Source organism: Macrotis lagotis, chromosome 4, assembly GCF_037893015.1.
Source record: "Macrotis lagotis isolate mMagLag1 chromosome 4, bilby.v1.9.chrom.fasta, whole genome shotgun sequence".
NCBI lineage: Eukaryota > Metazoa > Chordata > Mammalia > Peramelemorphia > Peramelidae > Macrotis > Macrotis lagotis.
In genome coordinates, this window is record NC_133661.1 from 96,817,501 (window position 1) to 96,823,487 (window position 5,987).

The following is a 5,987-nucleotide window of genomic DNA, read 5'->3' on the forward strand; positions in this document are numbered from 1 at the left end:
GATTCACAGCAATAAAGCACCACCAAGAGAATAAAAAGATCAGTTTTTGTTCAAGGGAAAGTTTGGGGTCATTGAAAGTGCCTCATAATGTCCCAAATGTAACAATGCATTCTCTTCATCTTGTTTAATTCTGAACAACAACAGAATCTGTTAATGTGAGTTGGGATGTACCTTAACATCATTTAGTCCAACCAGTACTGAAATACCTTCCATAATCCCATTCTCTTTTTCCCACTAAAATTGTTCTTTCTCTTTTCGTTCCCTAATGATGATGGTGATGACAGTGAAGATATCTTGGTCATACTTAAAATGATCATGGTGAATAATAGCTAGTATTTCTATACACAGTACCTACTATGAGCCAGACATTAAACTGAATACTTGATAAATATTAACTTACTTGGTCCTCACAGCAACCCTGTGAGGTAGGTATTTTTAATATCACCCCCATTTTGAGGAAAATGAGACAAAAATTAACTTGTCCAAGGTCACACAGATGTTTCCTGACTTCTAGCATTCTATCCACTGTTCAGACTAGTTGCTCTCTCAATTATTATTTACCTCTTTCCTTTCTCCTAACCTCTTCAACTGGCATGCTTAAATATTAGACCTCCCCAACTTTCAAAATTATACTACCTCCAATATCTGGAAATTTTAAATTCCACCCTCAGATTATAGCTTCATATATTTCTTGCTTTCTTTCTTTGTATGTCACATTATGCCTATTTTTTGATTACATAATTACTTCTGCTCCCTTTGCTATTTAGCCCTTTGCTATTTCATAATTCAATTTCCCCTCTCTGGCTTCAGAGAACTTCATAACTATCATTGACTCTATGTTCTACTACTTTCATCTGTCATTGGTTTTAGTGTTTCTGGGAGTTCATATTATATAACCTTAGTTAAGTTCTCACTGATGCTTGAAAATACTTCTACTTTTTCTTCATCAATTCTTTATCCAATAACTCAGAGTATATGTTACAAAAAAATTTCCTCTTTTCTCTAAAACTATATCTCTATATGCTATATTTTATTAAAGTTTATTTATTTCATTAAATATTTCTCAGTTACATGTTTAAAAAAACTTCAATTTTTTTTTTCAATTTTGAGTTCCAAATTTTCTCCCTTCCTTCTTTCCCTCCCCACATCTTGAGAATGCAAGTAATTTGATATTGATGAAGTCATGGAATACATTTTCATATTAACCATGTCACAAAAGAAAACACAAACAAAGCAAAAATAAAATAAAAAGAGTATGCTTCAATATGCATTTAGAATTCATCACTTCTCTCTTTGGAGGGGATAGCATATTTCTTCATTGGTCCTTTGGAACTGTATTGGATCAATTGTCTTGATCAGAGTAACTAATTCATTCACAGTTGATCATCATTACAATGGTGCTGTTACTGTTTACACTGTTTCCTGGTTCTGCTCACTATATTTTGAATCAATTTATATGCCTTCTCAGGTGTTTCTGAAAGCACCCTGTTTATTATCACATAACTATTGTTGTACCATCATTTTCAGTCATGACTAATTGCTATTTTCCCAGTGGTTTTGATCTGACCTTTTTTTGTGTGAAAAGTATTTTGTAATTGTGTTCATATAGTTTCTGGGTTTGTCTTGGCAGGTAGACGTCCAAGTATTTTATGTTGTCTACAGTTACTTTAAATGAAATTTCTCTTTATATCACTTGCTGCTAGGTGTTGCTGTTTATGATTTATGTGAATTTATTTTATATCTTTTTACTTTGCTAAAGTTAATTATTTTGAGTAATTTTAATTCATTTTCTAGGATTCTAGAATAATAGTGGTGATAGGAGGCATTCTTGTTTCACCCTCGCTCTTATTGGTAAGGTTTCTAACTTATCCCCATTACATATAATGCTTACTGATGATTTTAGGTAGATACTACTTATTTTGAGGAAAACTCTATTCCTAGGTTCTCTGTTATTTTTAATTGCAATGTGTATTGTATGTTGCCAAAAGATTTTTCAGCATTTATTGAGAAAAATCATATAATTTTTTATTGATATGGACAATTATGCCGATTATTTTACTAATATTCAACTTATCCTTGCCTTCCTGGTTTAAATCCAACCTGATCAAAGTGAATTATCCTAGTGATAAATTGCTGTAATATCATGCTAATATTTTATTCAAAATTTTTGCATCATTATTCATTAGGGAAGTTGGTAAATATTTTCTTTGTCTGATTCTTCCTGGTTTAAGTTATCAGCACCATATTGGTGACATTAAATAAATTTGACAGAACTCCTTCTTCTCATATTTTTTCAAGTAGTTTTATTGTTCTTTAAATGTTTGGTAGAATTCACCTGTAAATCCATCTGGCAAGATTTCAAATTTCAAGCTGGCCCTAAATATATAAATTAGATGTGGCAACAATCATTCAATCATGTCTGACTCTGTGACTCCATTGAACATACCACTCCAGGTCCTTCTATACCCCAATATCTCTCTAAGTCTGTCCAAATTATGTTCACGTTTCCATGATAGCTTTCATAGATCTCATTTTCTGCTGTCAACTTTTCCTTTTGCTTTCAATCTTTCCCAACATCAGGGTCTTTTTGAATGAATTCTATCATCTCATAATATGGCCAAAGTATTTAAGCTTCAGCTTCAGTATTTGACCTTCTGGGGAACAGTCCAAATTAATTTCCTGAAGTACTGACTAATTTGATCTCCTTCCAGTCCAAGGGACTATCAAGTCTTCTTTAACATCACAATTTGAAAGCTTCAGTTCTGCAGTCCTCAGCTTTTCTTATAGTTCAACTCTTAGAGCCATACATTGCCACTGGAAAAGCCATAATTTTGATTATTCAGACCTTTGTAGGTAAGGTGATGGCTCTGCATTTTTTTAGCATGTTTTCCAGATTTGTCATAGTTTTCCTTTGAAGGGGCAAGGATCTTTTGTATTTCATGGCTGTAGTCACCATCTGCAGTGATCTTTGAAGCCAAAAATATAAAATATAAAATGTCATGACGTTCATTTCTTCTCCTATTTGCCAGTACGTGATAGGACCAATTGCCAAGATCTTAGGGTATGTAGGTTTGGTTTTTTTAAATAATAAGCTGCAAGTCAGTTTTTACACTCTCCTCTTTTACCTTCTTCAAGAGATTTCTGAATTTCTCTTCACTTTCTGCCATTAGAGTAGGATTATCTCCAAAAATGAGATTGTTGATATTTCTCCCAGCAACATTAATTCTGACTTGATTCATTCAATTTGGCATTTCAAATGATGTATTATTCTGCATATAAGTAAAATAAATAAGGTAACAATATACATACTTGTCTTGCTATTTTTCCAATTAGTTGTTCTATATTTGGTTCTAACTGTTGCTTCTTGGCCCCCATACAAATTTCTCAGGAGAAAAGTTGCTTTATTATATTTTGGGGGAGATCCACAAATCAAAGACTCCAGTGTAGTCAATGAAGTATAAACTCTCAATTTGTTTACTGACAAAATGGAGATGATAATGACTGCTTCATAATGAGTGGAGATAATGTGTATAAGGTCTTTAAAAAAATTTTAACCAACACAACCAAGCAATTATGGTATACAAAAGTAACAACATTCATAGTCATAATAAAAGAATGTAGGCTTCTTGAAGTCAGACTATTTTCTTGGGTGTTGGGTGGGGAAAAGAAGTGGTATTCCCTGATGGAAATCACCAACTCCTTTGAAATTTATAATCTATTGTCTAGGGGCACTGAGAGAGATGTAGGTTTCCACAGTTCATGTGTCAAAGGCAAGACTCTCTGTTTTTCTTAACTCCAAGGTCAGTCCTCTAACCACTGCCATTATATATCTCTAAAAATTATCTTCCATCACTAAGGATTTTTTTCTCCTTTTGGGGATCTTGAGATAGATCTACTTTTAATAAATATAAATGAAACAACAGTAATAATTAAATATATTCTGTTATCTAATAAAAGATATTCTAATTTCAAATGATTATATGATAAAATTTTAAATTTTTATGTTCAACAATTAACATGGCTGTTTGCTCAAATGACTATATAACTTTAATCTTTACAATGTTATATTTAGTTGCTTCTGCTAGATTTTTCTTTAGTTCTTAACCATTTCCCCTGAGAAATCATACTATATCATATATTTCATTTTTCTATAACTATGACTCCTGATATTATCCCCTATATATAACAAAAGATCATTCTTGTTGAAATGATAATTTAAAAAATAAAATGACTAAAGTTAAGAATTAAAGACTAAGAAGAATTAAAATAACAAAATTTAATCAATCCCTTTCAATTCTTACAAATAAAATGTATTAGCTTATACCATAAATTAGCCCAAGTTAAACAATGCTAATTTTAGCTGTTCCCTAGTTATAATAAATATTTCATGAGAGTTAATACTTATACTCAATGCTTATACTACCAGTTAAGGAATGAAAATATCTGATTGGTATTCATTGCTAACATTATTTATCTTCCTGTGGTACCTCAAAATCTAACATGAGCTTAAATGAGACTATGTCAACATACTAAATGGAAATAACCTTTCTCCAAAAAGAAACTCCTTAAAACCTATTTTGATTTTTTTAAAAAGGAGAAGAGATCAATTTGGCCAAAAGTTTAAATATATTTACAATTATGGCAGTTTGTCTTCTGTAAGATAGAGATGATAGTGGTATCTTGGGATATTTTTTAAATTAACTCTATTTTAGTACTCATTTTTCTTCTTTACATCAGGGAAAAGAAGGTGAAAGCAGGGCTAAGATTGCTGCATGGGGTGGATGGGCAATAATAGGCAATAGAGGGAAGACAGAACTGCTCAACTATCGTTTTGCTTATGCTTTCTCTGAAGATAGACTATAGTTGGACTGGAAAAGATTTTACAAAAATGCTTAATAGAGATGTGATACCCTAGACCAGGAATAGGAAAACTTGTTTTTTGTAAAGTGTCAGATAGCAAAGTAAAATCAAGGTTATTACATAGGTAATTAGTAAGAGAGAAAACACATTGCCACAAGTTTTTTAATTGATGGAATTCAAAATAATAATAATAATTTTTATACAGATCTACTAGTGAAGAGAACTTATTTGATTTTGAGAAGATATAATTTCGTTTAATTGGGGTTCCATGTTAGTGTTCCTTATCATCAAAATCAATTGTAAATGTTCATCTTCCAATGCTGTTCTGTAATGAAAATATAAATGTTTCATTGCTCTCTTGAGTGTTGGGAATATTTTGATGAGTAATTAGTTTGGCAATGTCAACACATATTGTATGCTTTTAATACAACAATCTTATTATTGCATAATAACAAACAATCATTGCCACCTAATTTGATAAAATGATCCATATTCCACTCAGCCTCAAAATCATGATATTGAGAGTTCGCTTTTCTCCTCTTATGAGTATGTATTCATAATATATTGCCTCTGTATGGCAATACAAAGAACACCTGATAAGCTGTAGAGTTATAGTGTGAAATGTAGAGAAATAGTGTGAAATGAAGAGAGCATTGCATGTTGTTGAGTCTGCTGCAGTTACTCAGCTCTACCATGGGAGCACCCAAGTAACTATAGGCATTAAGTAAGTAAATAAATATGGTTATTTGTAAGTAGATTTCTATAAATTATTTATTTATGTTAAATTATAAGTAGAATTTAATTTATGGATGCTGAAATTTGAATTTCATATAGGTTTTTCATATCATTTGATTTTTTGACTAAAAATAAGAATCATTCTTAGTTCTTTGTTGTTATTGCAGGTCTTATTATTGTTGTTGTTGAATTGTTTCAATCTTTCTTGGCAAAAATCCTGAAGTGATTTACCATTTCCTTCTCCAATTCTTAACTCTATAGCCATACAAAATTTTGGCTCAGAGGCCTTAGTTTGCTGAACCCTGCCCTAGATAAGGAAGGGGATAGTAAGAGCATGAAGCAGCTGCAGCTAAGGGCAAATCCTCCAAACCCAGATTAATTCCCTCACAAGC